The following is a 23,220-nucleotide window of genomic DNA, read 5'->3' on the forward strand; positions in this document are numbered from 1 at the left end:
CACCCTCTGCCCTATTTTTTATTCTTTATTTTGAAACCAGGTCTCACTGAGTTGCAAAGGGCCTCACTAAGTAGTTGAGGCTGTCCGAGAACGGTGATCCTTCGGTCTCAGCCTCCCGAATGCTGGGATTACAAGCGTGCCCCACCACGCCCGGCTATCAAATAATGTTATTTATTAGGGGAAGGACATCACTACCTATCTTACTAAGTCTTGTTTGCATGTACATTTGTATCATATTGAATCTTACTATAATATAGAATTTTAATACACCCCCAAAGCATTAATTTTTAAAGAAAAAATAGGCAATTCAGTAATACCAAGGACTAGGATTAGTACTACACTAATTAGTAATCCCAACTCTTCCTGCATCCTGGGAAATATGAAACCCGCACAAACAAAATCTATTGTCACTCTGGTTTTCTAGCTGTGCTCTCTTGACCTCCTATTTGTCCGATGACCTTGCCATAGAGGTTTTCTAGAAATAATTTCTAGAACTTTCTCTTTTATTAGGGAGAGGCTTTGAGGTGTCTTCAGCTACTACTACCAAGGAAAAGCAAAATTGAGAGATTAAGTACGGGATAATTCAGGTAACCATCATAATACTAGATAAAGGCAGGTCATCTGGATCAGCTGGGTGGTCTACATTTTTTCCAAAAATTGCCTGATTCTTCTTTCTACTTGGAAATGTGTAAATGAAGCTTAAAATGAAACAAAACTTTAGGCTGAGGATCTGAAATGGGTGTTGCTTCAAAGTCACCATTTAACGGTGCTATTCAGGGAGGAAAATAAAGATGAGGTTGCCATGGAAACCTCTGTAGCACCTGGCATAGCACCTCTGACTCACACATCTGTATCTTAAAGAAGCAGACATAAGATGGTGCTTTTATTCAATTCCCAGGGCCAACTGTGCCTCCCTGACTCACAGTGCCAGTGGACGTCCACTGAGATGCACAGATGTCTTGAAAAGAGAGAAGTTATGAGAGAAAACAATCTCTCGTGGTCCAACTATGTTTTTATTCTACCCTGGATTTGTTTCAGATGGGAAATATATTTTCTTCTTTGCAATTATGTCTGTCTCTATAAAGTAGAATGTCCCATAATTCAGCATTTGTAGCTCTCACAAATGTGAATTGGTGTGTGAAATGGGTGACCAGTTCAAATATAAAGGTTAAGTTTTTACTTGTGTGTTTCTGTGTGTGTGTGTGTGTGTGTGTGTGTGTGTGTGTTACTGGGGATGGAACTCAGGGGCATTCTACATCTGAGCTACACCTCCACCCATACATATTTTTTATTCTTTATTTTGAAACAGGGTCTCACTGATTTGCAAAGGGCTTCACTAAGTAGTTGAGGCTGTCCTCAAACCGCAATCCCCCAGTCTCAGCCTCCCAAATGCTGGGATTACAAGCATGCGCCACCATGTCTGGCTTAAAATCAAGTTTTTAAACAGGAACTGCACAGACTTGACACATCAGAAAGGACCCTATATTGAAGTGAGAAACATGGGTCTGATTCTTGACTTCACCATGAGCCAGCCAGATAGTTGTTTCTTCTCTCTGGCATTAAGCAACCTCATCAACATTATTGCTTCCCTAGGAAAATACCTACACCATCAGTTGGTAGTGGGAATTCCACTGGATCATAGGTGGAAAACATCTTTTTGTAAATCATAGATAATAAAGAAATACCACTTATTGAATGCCTAGTATGTGGTAAACACACTCAGGCAAGTTAATATTTTCAAACACAAATCATACGTGAGACTGTGTAGGTCTCGGGAACAGATAACACAGGGCCTAGAATATCATACTGATATGTATGAATTTCCTGATGTAGATAACTGAAAGCCAGTGCTGGGTATTCAGTGGTAGAGTTACATGATCAAAATGGAGTTTCAGAGGGGTTCCTTGGAGTAATAAAAGGGCATATAAAGACAGAAGGACCGCAAAGAGGCTGTTAGGATAAGTAGCCCAGGAAAGAAACGGTGGAGGTAGGGACAATATTTTAAATGTTGCATCTGTGAGAAAGATGGGTGATGGGGTCTGGATGGTGGTCCTGTAGGTAAGCTTCTATGTCTTCTCAAGTGATGGCTTTTATGGATTTAATTGTACCCTCCATGAAAGATATGTTGAAGTCCTAAGCCCCAGAACTTATGATTGTTACTTTATTGGGAACAGGGCCTTTACATGTGTAATTAACTGAAGATAAAGGTAGTGTTAGAGTACATCCAACTCCAATGACTGTCATCTTTATTAGAGGGAGGATGTTTGGACATAGCAGAACAGGGAGACAGAGACAGAGTGATGGATCTACAAGCCAAGGAAGATCGTGGATTTCTGGACACCACTGAAAGCTCGAAAATACCAAGAAGTTTTATCTTCAGAGCCTTCAGAAAAAGCAGGACCCTATTGATTACTGGATGCATTTATGGCCTCTGGAAATGCTAAGCTATGGTCTTAAGCTACCAGTTTTGTGATACTTTGTTACAGAAGACTTAGCTGTTTAGTTTTGAGAAGTCCAAATAACTCCATACACATTCAACCAAAATTGGTTGTAACTTCTACATGCAAAATTGTAATTGTTAAAACTGTTCAGACTTCCTACATCAGAAATTATAACAATCATTCAAAATGCAAACAACAACAAATGCTGGCGAGGATGTAGAGAAGTGGAAACTAAAACATTGTTGGTGGGATTGCAAATTAGTGCAACAACTTTGGAAAACAGTATGGAGGATCCTCAGAAAATGCAAATGAACTGCCAGGCATGGAGGCACACGCTTGTAATCCTTGCACTTGGGAGGCTGAAACAGGAGGATCATGCAGGTTCGAAGCCAGACTTGCTGGCTTAAGAGACCCTGTTGCCAAATAAAATATAAAATAGTTCTGGAAGTGTAGCCCAGGGGTAGAAGGGCTCCATCCCTAGTACCACCAAAAAAAAAAAAAAGAAAAAAAGAAAAAAAAATGTGAATGAACTTACCATTTGATCCAGCAACACTACTTCTGAATATCTATCCAAAAGAAAGGAAACCAAATTACCAGACTAATGCATGTGTATCTATGTTTATAGCTGTACAATTCACCATTACCAAACTATGGAACCAGCCAAGATGTCCATCAACAGATGAATGGATTACAAAATTGTGGAATATGTACTCAGCCATAAAGAAAAACACAATTACATAATTTACAGGGAAATGGATGGAACTGGAGGACATTATGCTAAGTAAGATTAGTCAGTCACAAAAAATAAGAAATAGGATGGTTTCCCTAATATGTGAAAGTTAGGGAGAAATGGGTAACAGGAGGAACTCTAGATGAAGAAGGAGATTCTATAGATGAGCAGATAAGGCGACCTAACTGAGGGTATTGGAGAGGAGAGGATGGAAACTCTCTAGAGCACCTGATGTACTTAAACATATCAAAGTCAATCACATAGCCAAGCATGCAAAGGAGGGAGGAGGAGGGAATGGGGCAGGGATTGGGTAAGGGCTAATTGAGTGATGTGTGCATGTATGTCTCCACCATCTTTTATCCCATTAAGATGTATAAATACAATGCACCAATAAAAAAAAAATTTTTAAAGAGATATACTAATACCCATTTATCTGTGGGGAAGCAGCCCAAGACCCCAGCAGATGCCTGAAACCATAAATAATACCAAATCTCATATGTACTATAATATTTTCCTATACACGCATACCTGCATATGCATTTATACATGCAAAAATTAGGCCCAGGACAAAATGAGTGACAGTAACTAATAATAAAACAGAGCAATCCTAACAATATGCTGTTATAAAGAATATGCTCTCTCTGTCTCTCTCTCCTCTCAAGATGTCCAACTGCACTGCACCCATCCTTCTCATGGTCACAGGAAGTAATACAATGTCCACGTGAAAAGATTCAGGGAGATGCATGGTATGGACACTGTGGCACAGTGTTTGGCCATCACTGACCATCTGACCTTATAGAAAAAAGATTGTCAGGCCATGATGATGCCAGTTGACTGCAAAAAAAAAAAAAAAAAAAAAAACTGAAGCTACAAAAAGAAACCCCACAAACACTACAAGCTCTCTCTTTAATTCTTCTTCTTGTTCACTAACTGAATCTTATTTTTTTTCTGTGCAGTCTGTGTGCACACCTCCTTACTGGTCCAGCTTCTGCCTTTTCTCTCCCTCCTTCCAACCTATTTTTGAGTGCAGAAATACCCTTTCTTTCCCATTAGGTTAAGAACCAACTAATTGAATAAACAGATCCAGGAGTCTGATGAAACTGAAGACAACAGCTTCTTTCCTCATGAATACACACCTGGGGCACAGGCTTAGACCTGGGCTGGTAGGTGGGCAACAATCCCCTGAATGCATTTGCCCTCAAAACTTCAGCATAAGTGGTAGAAGGCAGTACCAATGGCTAAACTCCCCCAAAGCAGAAAGCAGACAAACAGTGTGCCTCCTCTGTAGACACACAGATCTGAGAAACAAAAAGAGGGAGAAGGGGCTCACTAGGCAAGAGGGAAATAAGTGTTCTCAGTTCCAACCATTGTCTCTCCTGACAAAACTCAGCCAATGCCCCTGCTCCTTCATGGCCAAATTCAAGCTCCCAAGTAAAATAGTTAATATCCTCCCCCTCTAATGTTTCCAGTTCCTCTCCTTCTGGGTGGATGGGAGAATTCTACTTCAAGTCAGGCATGGCCATTTGGGTGGCTTTGGCCAATAAAATTCAAACAGTAGAAGCAAATGTCTCCTCCAGGTAGAAGCCTACAGAAGCCAATTTTATCCTCACTGACCTGTGAATGAGAATAATCCAGGTGAAGAGGGTCCATTACTCTGCATCAGGACACCATAGGCCAGAGTCCCCAGTGGACCTAGGTTGGACCTAGGTTGAGACCATGTCTGTTTCTTAGCTCAGGTGAGAAACAGACATGAGTATTTCAAGCCACTTTAATCTAGAAACTGTTACTGCAGCATGACCTAACCCATCCTGGCCCATGCCCTGATGATGGAATTTCTAACCCCACAATGTGACCTTATTTCTATGATGCTGCTCCTCTGGCTTTTCTACCTCCACTCACCTGTCCTCCAACATCCAACCAACTTGTAATATCTTCAAACCCAGATCCAATGTCACCTCATCTAGAAAGCCTCTTCTCTCTCCTACAGGCAGAAGTAAAGGTTTTCTTTGGGGGGCTTAGTCAAAAACATATTTATGATTGCCTGATTCGATGGCCAGACATGACTCATCTGCCACCTTGTGCAATTCAAAGGATCCTCAGGCAATGTAACATCCACAGCCTGTGATTTTCCAATCCAAGTGATGCCACTCCTCTCTGTAGGATAAACAGAAGCCAGTCAACCGTAATCTCTACATGTAGGATGCCAGGCTGGGCTCTGGCCTCAGGGAGGGACTTGTTATCTTTCTCAAGACATTGTGTGTAGTGCCACACATCCTGCCCCAGAAGCTGAGGACGCAGTGGAGAAACAGCATCCCAGGGGAAGGACACACACACCCATACAGCATGGCATTTGGCAGCAGCAGCACTTTGCCAGCCATGGTGATACTTACACTGTCCATGGGAATAGCTCAGAAAAACAATTACACTCTTTTTTGCAGGGAAAAAAGACAAAATGAGATTGAGATTTTGTGCCAAGATACAGTTGAATGCTAAAGATGGACAGACCATCTATCAGGAGCAATGGACCTCAATTCCTGCTGCAGGTTAAAACTACCTGGAGAATTCTAAAAATTTCTAATGCCTATGTAGTGTGCCAGGATAGTTAGATCAGAACTCCCAGGGATGAGGTCCAGGCGACAGCATTTCTTCAAAAATCTCTGTGTGATTTATGTGTAGCCAGTTCTAACAACAACCCTTCCTGAGCACCACTTTTCTCTGTGCCCCATAAAGCTCATGGTAAATATGCAGGATTTATCCTACTTGAGGTCTCTATCCTCAGCAAGACCTACCTTCTATAAAATTGGAACTTCAGAAAACCAGAGAGAGAGAAATGAGTTAGTGTTTGCTAGGTGGGAGATATTGGTGGTACACACCTTCAACACATTATTTCATCTCATTGCCATGTTACTCCCTAGGAATAGTTTTTCAGCCACACACTCACAAGAGATGAAGCCAGATAAATAAAAGGCACAACACAATTTTGTTGTACAATGATGGTGGGGCTTGGCTTCTTTAATGTGAACAAGTTCTAAAGAACAGATCTCAGTGGTACTGCAGTTCCCAATTTGTAAAAGTGTCTACACGGAATCCGAAACTGTAAAGCTCCAGTCCAACGTGGAAAATACAAGAAGTGTTTCAACTTAGAAATGCACAAAGATGGTTACCCTTTTAACAGTTCAATCATGTCATAAAATGCCAAATAATGTTGATTGCAAATTGATAAAGAGTCTATGAACTTATCTTCTCCCAAATTGTACACTTGCAGCTCAAAAATGTCAGTATGCTGTCAATGGTCAGATGTTCAGGCACATTTTTTGCTATGATTTCAAGCTGCTTGTTTAGATATATTTATCAAGTATTCTAATTGGAAAAAAAAAGTTCTGCAAGCAACAGAACGCTGTAGTGGTACACAGCAGGGCAGTGGTCCCAGGTCAAGAGCCCAGGGTGATGCAACCCAGACAGTAAGGTCTGCAAGGGCCACCCCCCTGAATGCAGGTCAGACTGGACTCAGCGGCAGGTGGGTTCACATCACAGGGCATCAAGTTGCCCATCTCTTCTTCCTCTGCTGCAGAAAATGTAGCTGTGATTGTATGTTTCAGGGCCATTGTCATGGATGATAAGTTCCAGTTGCTACAGAGATATTTCAGGTGAGTACTACCCAGAATTTAAAGACAGAAAAAGGAACCCACATAACCAATTTTACAAATGTATTTCTTTGGCATAAAAGTGCACCAAAGAACAGCAACTGGGGCAAATTCCTAAATCCAATGTGGCTGCCAGCTTACATTATAGCACTGTAAAGACAAAGTGGCTGGTGCCATATTCTACTGCTATTCACATTTGCTGATTTTCTGTCTTTTAACAAAATCCTTCTGTACCAGAGGACAGAAAACTAATACTGGAGTGCAGCATTCTCTGAGCATCTCCTGTGCCAGCTGCCTAGAATAATCTTCAGCGTCAGTTCCCAGCTGCAGGCAGTGGGATTATTCCAGGTGTTGGCCCATTAGCCTGGAAGATATTAGGGTTAATGATAGAAAAACACCTGCTGGAAAGACCAACTTTATCCCGCAGCTCTTTATTAATGTCAAATATTGATAAGACAAAGAAAAAAGGTGACCTGACTGTCTCAGGCTTCTGTTTCTCCTGAAACACCTTGTGTGTTTGAGAGACACATCTCTCAGCTGTTTCTGAGTTTAGACTTCACTGGGAAAATGATGTTGAACCCTTGAGGTTCCCGCTCCCTGAGCACACCTGTTGGTGTATCAAAACTGTAGAATAACCCTCTATTACAAACTCCCTCTGTTGCAAATACCACGGCAGGCTTTCCACAAATTCCAAATTGTCTATGAACTCTTAGCTGTTTGACTACAGTCAGACTTTCTGTCCTCCACCCCCAAGGCCCCAGAGTTGAAGGCTATTCAGAAGTGTCCCTCTAGATGTCACTCACAACAGTTGCCCCTGCCTTGAGATTTCTGAAACTCTTGTTGTCACAGCTAACCTTGGCTGGCTGTGGGAATGAAGTGAAAGATATGTCTTTTATCTAAAGTTACATGTTAAAATCAATGATTTCTGCTATATTTATAGTCCTCTTATCACTGTCTTCTGTCCATCCTGATAGAGTTCTAGAAGTTGCTTTAAAGCATTATTTGGGAAGGGGATTATAGATAGATATTCAGATTAAATCCAATCTTGGAATTTCCTTGATCACCCCTTGTTATGGTTTGAACATAGAATGCCCCCTAGAAGAATGTATATACTGGCAATATAAAAAGTAGGGCAAATAATTGACTCAGTGCTGTAATCTCATCAGTGAACAAATCCACTAAAGGATGGCTCATTTGAGTGGATTAACTAGGTGGTAAATTGCGTAGGTGGAGCATGGCTGGAGAGGTAGGTATCAGGAATGTGGCCTTGGGAACTCTATCTTTCCCTGGTGTGTCTGTCTCTCTCTCTCTCTCTCTCTCTCTCTCTCTCTCTCTCTCTCTCTCTCTCTCTCTCTCTCTCCTGCTGATAGTTACTGAGTCGTTCTCAACTTTCCTGTCACAACCATACTATTGTGATGTCCGCCTTACACTCAACTCAGCTGATGATGGACTGTCCCTCTAAACCCATGTGCCAAATAAAGTTTTCCTCCTCTGTGTTGTCTGCCTCAGGTGTTTTGGTTATAGCGGACTATAACACCACTTTACAGATCCAAGTACAATCATCTCTCAATATCCATTGGGGATTGGTTCAGGAGACCCAAATCTATGGATATTCAAGCTTCTTATCTAAAATGGCAGCTTATTTGAGTATAACTTATGCACATCCTCCGATATACTTTGTCATCTCTAGACTACCCATAATACCTAATACAGGGCCTACACTTTATTTCATTTGTACATGTCTCAAAGCATATTCAAATTTTGTTTTTGTGATTTGCAGAATTTTTAAAAACAGTTTTGACCTTAGTTGGCTGAGTCTATGGATGTAGGATCTGTAGGCGCAGAGGGCCGACTGTACTATACACTCGTGCTTTTTAGTCATTAGTGCTGTGAAAGAAAAATGTTTCCTACATGCACTTTCCTATTCTACTGAACAGCAATAAATGCATGCTGTGTACTGGAAGAAAACTGAAGGCTATCCTTTCCTTGGAGCACATTAGATATGTTTGCAAAGGTCTGTTTAAAATCTCTTCTACAGCTTTTAATCCCAGCATTTGGCTGAGACAGGAGGATCACCGGTTTGTGGCTAGCCTCAGCTACTACTTAATGAGGCCTTTAGCAACTCAGTGAGACCCTGTTTCAAAATAAAGAATAAAAAAATAGAGCTGGGGGGTGTAGCTCAAAGGTAGAATGTCCCTGGGTTCCATCCTCAGTAACACACACACACACACACACACACACACACACACACACACACACACACATCCCTTCTGCATAAACTTGTGTTAGGTTTCTTTGTGGGGACAGTTGTGAGTTTGGTTAAAAAAAATGACTGCAATTTTTCTTCCTGCCTGAAATTATTCCATTGATCTAGCTCATCATGAGTAGGAGGTAAAGCAGCTTTAATTCTCATTTATCTAGCCTTTGTTTACTGCAATATTTGGTAGAACACTACTAACTGGAAAACTTATAGGCCATATATCTTGGAAAGTACATACAGCATAGTATAGTTATAAGCCTAATAGCAATTATTTAGGTCAGTGACAAACCATGTCCACAACAGGAGTCCCACTAGATTGCATTTCCTACAGATATCATATTTCCTACAAAAATCAGAGCTATCTTAGTAAGTGTAAGTACACTATGATGTATGGACAGCAAAATACCTCATGACACATTTTCCCGAATGTATTACCCACATTAAGCTGTACATGATTAGTTTTTCTTTAAAAGTATGCCATTTGTAGCTACTACTCAGTACGAATCGAAAACCTCTCAAAACAACAACAAGAACAAATCTCTCTTATGACAAAACAGCTAAACTATAAAACAAAGCATAGGACTAAACAGGATGTGGAGGCTAACAGATAGTAAAGCATATGCCTCAGCTCAAACAGTGAACCATTGCTGTCCTCATTGGCTGATTTTAGCATAACAAATTATCATATTTTGAAATTAGAAATAAAACCTATGGTTTTATACTTGAGCATTGTTAGCATAAGTTTCCATTTTCCTTAAAGAGTGTCAAAAATTAAACTCATTGCCCTCTGTTAGGCTGCTTCCCAAAGCAAAATATTAATTTAATTGATAAAAACTGAAGCCACCTTCTATAGACTAAACATTTGTGTCCCTCCAAAATTCACATGTTGAAACTTAACTCTCAATGTGGTGGCATTAGGAGGAGGACTTAGGAGGTTACTGGGTCATGAGGGTGAGGCCCTCATAAAATGGATTATTGCTCTTACAGACAAGATCACAGAGGGCTCCCTCAGCTCTCCTGCCCTGTGGGGTTGTAGAAAGGAGGTCCCACTATGGACCAGGAAGTGTGCCCTCAAGAGACACCTCATCACCAGCAACCTCTTCTCAGTGGCAAATTGGTACAGTGAGGTGTATCGCAGGGGCTGAGGGTGCTGCTGAAGCTCTGGATTTGACCTCTTTTCTTGCCTGATTCTGATTTCTCCTATCCCACTTTTGTACCCTACTCTGGCCCATATCCCATGTCTACCCAACCCACACCAGTCTCTAAGATGATCTATTAATTTTGTGGGAATCTTGTTCTGTTCTCAGGTTCTTCAAAGAGACCATCTGCCTTGAAACACAGCACATGCCATCCATGATATTTGTACTGCTCTACTTACTTCTGTCCCTCGTATGCTATTGCACAGGCATGAGGGCTCCAGCGGGAAGCAGTCCTCCACTCTGTTTTATTCTCAAAATGCAATAACAAAACCCACAGTATGAGCCCAGAGCTAAGAGCTGAGTCTATTCCATATGGCCACAATAACTGTTGACCCCAACAAGAAGCCTAGTGAGAGAACAATGCAAATGTTGGCCCTACCACTCATTAACTGTGGGTTAGACACAGCCCTTCACATCTCTTCCCAATGTCCTCACTCTGAAGTGGAGATGAGACTCCCTACTTTGCAGGAGTTTGCGATCATTAGATGAGCTATGGAGGTCATATGCTAGTAGATATAATTGCCTGATAAATCATTGCATTAAAATATATTTAAGTTGTTTAATCTCAACTCTTTCTTAAGCATTGAAACAAGTTGGGATATTTTGTGTCCTCATCAAAGTGTTTTACTTTCTACCTAAAAAAAAGCAAGAAAAAACATTCCATTATTACTTACTAAAAGTTTTCTAATTTCATTCTTGACAGATAACATTATCTAATGTCTTCTGTTTGATGCAAGATAGAGAGCATCTGGTATTTTTCCCCACCTAAAAGTAAATTGGAGGCATTTTCCAACCTTTTATCATGCATCTTTCCTTTTAGACTCTTTACTAAACCCTTTAAAAGAAAAAAACTAACTTCAACACCTATTTATGTAAGTTTCTACTTCCAATGCAAGCCATGAGATGGAAATTAAGGCAGGGAAGTGTGGAACTTGCAGCCAGAGACCCACTTCAACATCAGCTTGAGTAACTTGAGCAGGACATCTGCCCCTCTGCTGCTATAAATGAGCAAATCCCACCTCCCAGAACCAGACCAGGCAGCCAAAGCCATTCCAGAAAGGAAAAGACATTTGGAAACTGCTCTGCACATGCATCCTATTTTCCCCATCTGCCCAGGAGCCAGAGGCCTAGATGGATTCAGCAGGATTTTTCTCAGAAACAGAGTGTAGGAGATCCAGATTTGCTTGTCCAGTGGTTAATTTTCTTAATTGACACATAATAGTTGTATATTTATGGGCTGTAGTATGATAATTTAATATGGAGACAATGTGTAATGATCAAATCAGGATAATTAGCATTTCCATCTCCTTAAACATTTTTCATTTCTTTGTGCTAGGAAAATTTAAACTCTCATCTTCTAGTTCTTTAATAAATACATGATACATCGATGTGAAATGTAGTCACCCTATTGTGTTGTAGAATGCTGGAACTTATTCTTCTCTAACTTTATTTTGGTACCTGTTATCCGGCCTCTAAGCCTCCTTCTTCAACTTTTCCTATCATCTAGTGATCACTATTCCACCCTCTTTTTCTTTGAGATCAAGATTTTTAGCTTCAATATATGCGCAAGAACATTCAGTAGTTGTCTTTCTGTGCCTAGTTTATTCCATTTAACACAATCTCCCCCAGTTCGATCTATGTTGCTATCGATAGCAGTATTTCATTCTTTGGGGGATGAATATTTGATTACAGGTGTGTGTGTGTGTGTGTGTGTGTGTGTGTGTGTGTGTGTGTGTGTATACATTTTATCCATTCATCTGTTAATGGACATCTAGGTCTACCCCACATCTTGGCTGTTGTGAGTAGTTATTTAAGGGTGTGGTTCCAGGGTTGGAGAGAAAACTCAGAGGATGCCCTTCCTCTTACCACACTCGCACCTCTCCAGCACTGCAGACCTTTGTTGAGAAACAGTTTCCCCTAAACCAGCAAGGGAGGAAAACTTGCAGCTGCCACATAGCAAGAATTTTATTCCACAAAATTTCTGAGTCCCCACTCTGGGCCAAGCCAAGTGCCTGCCACAGGAGCCACAAGAGGTACTGATGCAGGCTTGGACCATCTCACTCCCCACATATTGTGGATGGGTGCCAGGCACCTCCTGGGTGTTAAGGATATAGCAGAGAGTAAAAGAAACAGATATTTGCTCTCATGAAGCATACATTTATAGAGTTAGAAAAAGACATTAGGAGGGAAAATGTTTCAAAGATAATTTTGGAGAAATTGAAGAGTGTTAAGAAGAAAATAAAGTGAGATGATGTGACAAAAAAGGGACAGGGAGCTATTTATGTGGCGTGGGCAGGAGCTGGCTCTTTTAAGACATTATATTGGAGAGATGAGAATAACTAGGAATGAGAGATAGTGATGCTATTGAGATATGGGATAGAGTATGGGATATAGGAAAGGAATACAACTTTTTTTTTTTTTGGTGGTATAGGGTTGCCTATTCAATGATCATTTGGTACTGTTCACTTGCAGAATGACTGTTTATTAATGGGAGGAGTTTTGACTCTTACTATTATTAGTGGGTCTAGTCTTTAGCTAGAATGACTAAGAAGAAAAGAAAGAGAGAAAGAAATAATAAACAAACAAACAAGCAAAGCTGAAATACTCCTGAATGCAATTCTGTTCCTCCTACCCCCTCTTCTTTCCTTCTTAACTAGCTTATTTCTCTTGGTGTCCCTACTTTTCCTGAGATAATACATTTCTTCTCTTCTTCACACTTATTCTTTTTTCTCTTCTGGGTTTTTCCATATATTTAAATGTGATGGTCTGCAAGTCTTCCTGTGGCTCCAGCTTCTTTGCATACCAATAACTGTCCTCCTGAGGCATTGGCAAAGGCAGATTTCTTTTCTTGCTATGCTGAGTTGACATTCTAGCCAGCCTCTTCTGGCCTTTTATATAAACTTGGTTAAAGTAAAAGCAGAGATGCAGAAATTACCAAAGTTAAGATAGCAGAGAAGAACATCACTACAAACCTACAAAAACTAAAAGGATTGTAAGACACAACTTTATGCCAACAAATTAGAAAACTTAGATAAAATGAAAAAACTCTAAGACAGATGCAAATTACCAAAAGTAACTGAAGGAAGAATAGAAAATCTGAATAGATATATATCAAGTGAGAAAACTGAATTAGTAGTTAAAATCTCCCCAAATAGAAAATCCCAGGCCCAGATGGCTTCACTGGTGAATCCTATAAAACATATAAATAACAAAATACTACAGAAATTCTTCTGAAAATAGGTAAGAAGGGAAATTCTCCAATTCAGTGTATGAATCTTGTGTTACCTGACACCTAAGCAAGACACAGATATCACAAGAAAAGAAATCCATAGATCAATATCCACTATAAGTAAAATTATTTTAAAAAAGAATTTTAATATTAGCAAACCAAATATAGCAACAAGTAAGAAGGTATACTCTAGAAAGTGCTTTTTCTTTCCTGTACATACTTAGAGAATTTGTAGTATTAATTGCTGAAGACACATTTTAGCACCAACACATATGATGGTACCCACATTTCCTTTGCACCCTGGTGGCCTTATTATAAACACCTGCAGTAGCAACTGCACCCCTGCCAGCCCTACCCATAAGCTGCAGGGTCCAGGAAAGTAACTCCCTTGGGGCCTCTCTCAAGCAGATGAGAGATGGTGATACATGTGCCTTCTTTCTTGCCCTTTGACTGAGATGACACAAGGCATGTTCTTCCATCTCTCCAGGTTACCAGTGGGATCATGCCTCAGCAGTAGACACTGATAACCAGTTCATAAATACGCACTGTATGTGCTTCCTCCTCTCTGCTGTCTCACTTCCCACGCCCTACTGGTGCTTCCTGAAGATCACCTCCCCAAAACTATGAGTACTCAAATCCTTGTCTCAGTTCTGCTTCCAGGACATTCTGCTTGCCAACTTCTTCTTTTTTTTTTTTTTTTTTTTTTAATGGCACAAACTCAGAACAGTGCAACAGAAAGTCTCCCACAATCTGTAATGAAGTCATTTGGCTTAAAGCCAGAAAAACAGATGGCACCTCAGATTATAGCTGACTTTCCCAGGAAAAGCCTAAAAAGAGAAAAATTCATATGGGTAGAGAAGAGGGAAATTCAGCAACAGAAGGAATTGGATCGCCCTGGGCATTTGGCCTTTCATATCTCAATAAGCAGAGCTGATGTGGTAATTAGGGAAATCCAGTCCAGTTACCATCTTCATTATAGTAATGATGCTCATGGCACCAAGACATTGAAAGACCTCCCCCACTCCCCATCACCTTGACAAATACCTGTGTGAGGCATCGTTTTGTAAGGCAGTTGCAACTACCACCCTATTCCTCATCCCAAGGCTAATTCACTCATTTTTGTGCATGATCATCCTATACTCAAGGAAAGAGCTACATGATTAAAATTAGTGTCCCAAACTACAAGAGTCCATTCTTTATTTCTCATTTGCTTCTTCCAAAAATGCTTATTATGCACCCACTTCATCTCATCTCTATGACAGAGTGTAGTGAGCATCTCCTCTATGGAGAAAGACGCTCCCCATGAGTAACAGCCTTGTACAACCCCCTCCTCTCAAGCACAGCTAAGCCTGAGACTTACTTTTAACCAATAGGATGTGGCAGTCGTAACTGGATGTCACTCCTCTGACCATACAAATTTTATCTTAGCATACAGGGTGGGAGAGACTCCATCACTGGCTTTGAAGGTATAGTTGCTGTGCTGAGGAAGGTGGCCACGTTGCAGCAACCTGAATATGATCTGGAGGAACCCCTGGTGACCTTTAGTAGTGGGAGCAACCACCAGCCAACAGTCAACCAAAGAACAAAGACCTCATCCAAGCTTGAAGGAGGCTGATTCTACCAACAACCTGAGCAAATTCACAGTGGATTTTGCTGCTCAGATGTTTTGATGACAACTGATCACAGCCCATAGGACAATAAACAGAGGAATCAGCTAGAGAGCACCCAGATTCCTGCCTTATGGAAATCTGAGATGCTAGGTGTCCAAAGCCACTAAGTGTTTGGTAGTTTGTTCTGCATAGACTTTGGTTCTCTGCTACATTTTATTCTTGTATCAAATTTCCCCGTACTTGACCTCAGTAATCTTTCTTCACATCTCAGATGGTACATAGCTCTTAGCCTCCAGCTCTGCAGGATCTGGCACCTAACAGTTACCTAAGTGGTAAAAGGCATCCAATCATGGCCTGGGCTGACCATGCTGACTCACAGCTGAGCTACACAGAGGGAGAGCCATGGGGGATTGCTCAGAATTGCTTAGTGTCCTCCAGGATCCGAGTCCTCACCTTCTTCTACAGCATGTCACACCAGAGTCTCCAGACCCTCTCTAGTGATATCACTCGTCTTGCAAATGGAGTTTTGATTCCCAGATGTGCTAGTCTCCCATCTATGACAAAAGCTTAGAGTGAGAATTTTTTTTTTCATGCCTTATTCTTTTCTATCACCCACTGAATGAAAAAATTTCAGTGGAAAATTCTGAGGCCCTAGAAGATGATAAAACGTGTACTAGAACATGCTTGGGTCCCTGAAGGATGGTACAAAGCTAAATTCAACCCCTTTCCTGGTCTTTATTGACAACTCTATAAGTCTGAGTAAACTAGAAAAGCAGAACTAGTAAAAAAATATTTATGTATAATATGCATTGCAGTGGATTGGCTTACCTAACGAGCAAGCCTGAAATTCTCAGGACCAGGCATTGGGAAGAGAAAGATGAGGCTCTCTAGCACAAGCTCAAGCTTCAGGCCATACCTGGTATGCCTTCTTTATTTTTTATTTTTTTATTTATGTTGAGTGTTGTTTTTATGTTGGGTTTTTTGTTATTGTTGTTGTTGTTGTTTTGGTGCTGATACTGGGGATGGAACCCAGAGGCCTCCTACCTCCAGGCTACACTCCCAGACCTATTTTATATTTTATTTGGAAACAGGGTCTCTTAAGCCAGCTAAGGCTGGCTTCGAACCTGCACGATCCTCCTATCTCAGCCCCCCAAGCATGGGGATCACAAGCATGCGCCATCACACCCAGCTTATTTGCTGTTGTTGTTGTTGTTGTTGTTACTGGAGATTGAACCTAGGAGCATACCTGCATGCATCATCATGCCTTCTTCCATAGGGAAGACTCAAATCCCTCAGGCTAACTCCTATTCTCTAGGACAATCTCACTTAGTTAATTATAGCTACATAACACCTGCCCAGCACTACTTGGATTGACATTTAATTGGCTAACCATAAACTGTAGCTTAGCTGAGTCAACTGACCATCGCTACAATAATGCAAAGTAAACAGAAATATGTTAAGGTGCTGATGTTTGGTGTGCTGATTGCAACTGCAGAGTCTACCCAGAGATAAGAGTAGCCATGATTCTCCACAGCCTTGGTTTTCACTTCTAAATAATGAGGATAATAATATCTAATTCCTTGGGTTTGTCTATGCCCTTTTGTAGTAAAGATTGGGCTCCCTAAGGTTTCTGAGCTCCTTCACTGGACACCTGGGTTTTCTTCCTGCCAGTCTGATTTCATAATAGCTGAGTCTCACATGTGCCTGACCTTACCCAGCTCAAGCCACTTCATTTCCCACCTGGTGTCCTCCTGGCTCCAGGCACCCCTCCCAGTCCTTCCTCTGCACTGCTAGAGAAAGAGCTTTCTTCACAAAAATTTGGCCATGTGGAGTTTCATCAGTTGTTTCCACTATATATTTTTTGTTTTATGTAAAATCAAAAACTCTTATCTCAAAAGACACTTGAGGCTTCACAATTACAAACCTAGCTATAGTTTCTATATCCTGTGTCTCCAACTCTGGTAACCATGCTCTGTGTTCCCTTCTACCCACAAGCACATCGAGGGAGCTAGGCGTTTCTTGGTAACACCTTAGTCAAGTATAGTTCTACATCCTTATAAGAAATGGCTCAGGTCATTTATTTTTATATTCACAACAAAAACTAACTGCCATTATCTATTCTAATTATTACAACATCCCCTTGAAGACAGATAACATAACTACCATTTTACAGAAGAAGAGATTAAGCCTCCAAGACCTAAAGTGACTTGTCTGAGGCTTCTCAACTAGTCAGTATTATACCTGGCGTTCACACATAGCCCAGTAAAACCCCAAAGCCTGAATTCTTAATCACCAGACTAAACTGAAGCCTTCATACCTGTTGTTCTCTCCTTTTAACTTCCAAGTTCACCTCCCTAATTCTTACCTCTTTCACCTACAAAACCTGTCCTCGTCATTCAAGGTTAGTTCAGATATTTCACTGTTGGTAGTGTTTGCTTGTCTACCACCAGGTATCTGCTTCATATTCCAGCAATCAGCTGTGCTTCCCAACCTAAGAGCTCCAAGCACACTCAGGGCTTCCTCTTTTATGGCTGAACCTTGGCTAACATGTACTCAATCGTTATAAGAATGTAGAGAGCAGTTTAGAGCCCTGAAACTCCCCAGGAGCAATGAGAAATTTGATCTACAGAACTCTAAATTTGGCTGTAAGTATTGAAGGAAAAAAAAAGCAAAAATCTCTCACATTTCAGCACCCAAATCTTCCCTCTTATTCCAAAACAATAGTTATAATGAATACAAAAATTATGTAAGTCCTATATGTAAGTCAAACAAAAATAAATATTGTTCAGGCAAGGAGTGTGGGCCATTCTTGGAAGTTTGCTGTTAAGTGGATATGTAAGTTAGAGGGTTTAGCGCTACCCAGATTCCTGTGACAGAAAGGTTGAGAAGTGCTAAACATATCAGAGGGTCATACCTTTCCTTCCAGAAGGAGCTCAGTCCTGCTTCCTAAAATCATATTGCTCATCCAGAGAGACCAGAAGGGAGAAAACAGAGAAGCCCTGTCCTAAGACGGCTGAAAGTTCTTTCAGATAGAGAAATGAAAGTATTCACTGGCATATCTGCTCATACAATGTTCTGATTTCTCTCCCCATGCTCCCTATCCCAGCAGTAGAATCACACATATCTTGGGGACTGAAGAAATGTTTACTTTCTTTTGACAGTAAGATGTGTGTATAAGCAATGCTTGTCACTCTGGGCAGATGTGTTAAGAGCCTCGCCTTTCTTCCTCTGTGCAGAAGTGGCACTGTGCCTGCTACACAGAAGACCTCACTCGCCTGCATTTCAGAGTGGAGATGAGCTAGCCTGGGGAGGTGTGGTGCAGAGGAGGCAGGCACACTTTATTGTTAAAGGCTACTGAGATTGTGAAGTCATCTGTGACACAGCAGCATACTCAGCCTCTTCTCACTAAATAAAGACATTCGTTCCCAAACTGGTATTTCTTTCTATAAAAATGTGAAATATGCAACATTGGAGACCAGGAAGATGGGAGTCATTTTAATGCGGAGGTGAGACATTTAGGAAAACTCATGACGCAATAATTCTGGTGAATGCATGAGTCTAAGCTAAAGGGGAGGCCAAGGGAATGTCAGCAGGTCTTGACTGCTATTTATAGAATGTAAGGAAATAGTATAGGGAAGAGATGAGCTCAGAAATAATTTACCAATTTTTAGTCAAGTCTAAAGCATGATAGTCCAGAAACTCAAGACCATGTACCATGTGTGTATATATATATATATATATATATATATATATATATATATATATATATATTTTGTGTGTGTGTGTGGTACTGGGGATAGAACCCAGGGACATTCTACCTCCAAGCTATATTCCCAGCCCCATTTCTTATTCTTTATTTTGAAACAAGTTCTCACTAAGTTGCAGAGGGCCCACTATGTAGCTGAAGCTGTCCACAAACCTGTGATATTCCTGCCTCAGCCTTTTAAGTACTGGGATTACAAGCATGTGCCACCATGCCCAGCCTGGACCTTGTATATTTTGGAGAGCTATTTCTTCTCAAAACCAAACAGGGAATGATAAACCTAAGCAGAAAGGGCTGATTAGAACTTAGCTTCCTGAGACAGGTCAATGAAAGATTGTAGCTGCAGCATCTTTAAGCCCTGTGAATTAAGTTGACCTCTGTGTAAATCACAACCTTAGTTAGGTTAGCAGGCATATGCACACCTTATATAACTCCTCTGAGTGTGACAGAAGCTACAAACTTGATAAGAAATCCCATGCCTAAGAGATTTTGCAGAAGTCAGAGGAGTCTGAATGTATTTAATAGGAGATTTAAAGAAGTTTGAGAGATTCAAAGAAAGAAAAATAAGGGGAAGCAAGCTGCCCTGTAATGACTGAGGACAGTCAGCCTCTAGGAGTTACAAGTGATCCTGGTATGGTAATATGAAAGAAAATAAATATAGACTTTGGTTCAATACCATGTGGAACTGAATTCTTCAACAACTGTGTGACCTCAAAGAGACTCCTGAGCCCCAGAAAGACACGTGGTCCACATGACATTTTGATTCAGCCTATGAAACTCTAAGCAGAGAACCAGGTCCCAAGAACGCCAGTCTTCTGAGCAAAGAATTGAGAGACAGTCAATGTGCATTGTTTTTCACCAAGAAGATCTAGTGATTTGTGAGATAGTAACTTAAAAACCTAACAGAACATCTATTAAATCCTTTCTGTTGAACCAAATGGCTCAGGAGAAAGATCCTAAGATGTGTCTTGCTCAGAAGACTGAAAAGCCAAGTTACCAAAAATTACATTTTGAGAGGAAGTCATATCTCAGAAAGAGTTGTGGGCATAGCTACCACCATATGTTGTTGACTAAAATATACCAGCCAAATTTTTGAGAGTTTTATGTCAAAAGAATCACCACTTGAGACAAAACATAATTGTGACAATTCAAGACCTGTGGAGCCAGGCGTGGTGGCACACACTTGTAATCCCAGCATTCAGGAGGCTGAGACAAGAGGACTGTGGTTCATGGACAGCCTCAGCTACTTAGTGAGGCCCTCCGCAACTTAGTGAGACTCTGTTTCAAAAATTAAGAATAAAAAATAGGGCTGGAGGTATAACTCTGAGATAGAGTGCCCCTGGGTTCTATCCCCAGTACTGCAAAAAAAAAGAAGAAAGAAAGAAGGAAAGAAAGAGAAAGAAGGAGAGAGAGAGAGAGAGAGAGAGAGAGAGAGAGAGAGAGAGAGAGAGAGAGAGAGAGAGATAGGACAAAAAAGACCTGTGGAATCTCCAACTTTCTATGGAGAGAAGACAAGAGAACCACCCAGCTCCTCACAGGACATATTCTCAAAATCCCACTTCAGTTGCATTTGAGCAGATCAGGGGGTGGGAATGACAAAAATATGTTAAATGCATGTGCAAATACACCACAATGAAACATGTTGTTCTGTATAGTTAATATGCACTAATAAAAAAAATGGACACGGTAGAATGTTTTTCCAGAGGGTGATGAAAAATAATAGGCAAGAAATGTCCCATCCCTAGATGGAAAGCCCATAATATGATTACAGGATTGCTATAGACCAATGACTGCTATATACCACCTCCCTACTCTTTCCCTTTCTGAAAGGAAATTGTTGTTAAAATTATCTTATACATATTCTGACATAGGATTTTGGATAGAACACAACATAAAACATATATTTTGGGCTCATCGGTATAAAGATGATGTTACAGTCCCATCCTATCTCCTCAGACTCGACTCTTCAGATGCACCTAATGACTTCCAACTATATCACCTGAATTTCTTTGCCTGAGGGTCTTCTCTACCAACATGGAAGTCCAGAAGTGCTGGGAACTCACTTGGGAACATCCCTTACCCAATGACTGATAGGAGTCAGCAGGAATCAGTTGAGGGTAGCCCTGAGCTGTGTCTTCACCGGCACCCATCATTTCTCCAGGAGCATTTATCTCAAGTGGCCCAGGCCTCTGATCAGCTGCCTCCTGTTCTCTGTCTCATTTTCCCAGTTCTCAAATATTATTTCCTTCTCTTCCCAGATACATCTTTACTGGGAAACCCAACTATGACAACTGCTCCCAGAATCCAGGTGTTCCTGAACATTTCTCAAATATCATTTCCTTCTCTCCCCAGATACACCTTTCCAGGGAAACCCAACTTTGACAACTGCTCCCAGAATCCAGGTGTTCCTGAACATGTGGTACAGACCTTGCAGAAGTCACTGTGCAGATTCTGAACTTGGACCTTGTAACAGAATCTGAGGTGGGTGGGGTTTGGGGGCCCTGGTATTATCTCTCTCAGGGAAAGGAAGAAGTTGAGAGATTCTGCTGGAAGAAGTAAAAGAGCTCAGTGTCATGTGGCTCTTCCTTTTTGTGTTTCCTTGAGAGAATTATACTTTCCCATTCTGTGGAATTTAGGAGTAAGCCATGTGAATTCTTTGGTCTGTGACAGGATAAAGGAAGTAATGAATCATTTCCTGGCAAAAGTTTTAGGAGTCAGCACATGATTTGCTATATTGCTATTCTTTTTGCTATACATCTGATAAAGTTCCAGGAAGAATTTTTTCATCAGTTGAGTCTCAGAAGGAAGACTTAAAAGGAGAACCTGGCCAACTAAGAATTGATAGTAATAAATTTTGGTTATCATGAAACACTGAGTTTTTAGAATTATTCATTACCATGATATAACCTAACCTGTCTTGATTGGTACTGTGTTCTCAGGTAGGGGTTTGGGGAAAACAAAGATTGAAATGTTAATGAAAGAATGGGACTGAAGCAATGCCACCAGAGCATAGAACACTCTCTAGAATGACAGCGGTAGAACGCTACTCTCTGGAGAGGGAGAGACAGGAAAAGGGAGACTTTGGTGCCTGTAACAAGAAAGAAAGAAATCAGTGTGGCTATTTAGGGGCTCAGTAATCATCAGTACAAGAGAGCAAAGAAAAATTATCCCAAGGCCATCACTCAAGAAATTCAGGAGGATATTTTCTCTCCACAGATGGAGTTGTAAATAACCAGAATATATTATCACTGGCAATCAGAAAACTGTTGTCTGTAATTTTAAACAAAACTTTAGCAAATGAAGTGATGAGACAAGAAAACTCACCATGCCAAACTTCCAGTACTCTCTTGGGCTTTTTTCTTATATTTTTAGAGTTCCAGTATGAGAGAACCTGTATTAGATACTGGCTCAGACTAACTTAAGCAGAAATATGGTCTGGTCTAGAGCTATTGAATAACTCTTTTATCTCTGAGATAATGGAAGCCTAGGTTCAGATGTCATGTAGCAAAGCATGGCATTTCCATCATCTTTGGATGCCTGTGCATCACAGCAACTGGCAGAGAGAAACCCAGCCACTTGTACCACCGGTACAGTGGACCATGACATAGGATTAAAACTTGGATGAGGCTGGCATCAAAGCCATCACCTATAGCCATGAAATATTTGAAATGGTCTACCTCTATCATATTACTAGTCCATCATCCAATGTATGAATCATAGGAACCTGAAATCAACCCCATACTATGTACAAAGGAGACTAGAAGGAGACTGGTGGTTTTTTTTAACTTTGTATAGTGAAAAGTGGATTCTATCTTAAAGATAGTCTTCCAATAGAATAAGGAGGTTCAGGTGTTGAGTGAACAATAAGAATAGCATATATTCACTCCAACGACACACTTTCCCTGGGAGAGACTCCAAGAGCAATAAAAAGAATAGAAAATTGGGTTAAATTCTTTTTTTCCACTCCTAGTTATATGAATCTTCTTTTATCTAGGTCTCATCTTGTCAACTATAATATGGGTGTTCACTATCACTGATTTTTATCTATCTATTGATCCATCACTCCATCTAATCTATCTCCATCTACCCACCCATCTATCTATCAACATACATATATCTACTTATACATTTGTCAATATACCTATCTATATGGAACAGAACTATCTTAAGGGAATTGCAGGTCATGTCTGCAAAGGTTAGATGGTGGTCATGAGCCAGTAGTGAGCCACAAACAAGTTTGAAATGGCTCACCATCCCAAAATACTTTAATTATCATTCTTTAAAATATCACATAAACCCTAGACTTATCTTCTCTATAGGCTGAGAGAAGATAATATTACTTTT

Source organism: Muscardinus avellanarius (genome assembly GCF_963383645.1).
Source record: "Muscardinus avellanarius genome assembly, chromosome: 7".
In the NCBI taxonomy this organism is placed as follows: Eukaryota; Metazoa; Chordata; class Mammalia; order Rodentia; family Gliridae; genus Muscardinus; species Muscardinus avellanarius.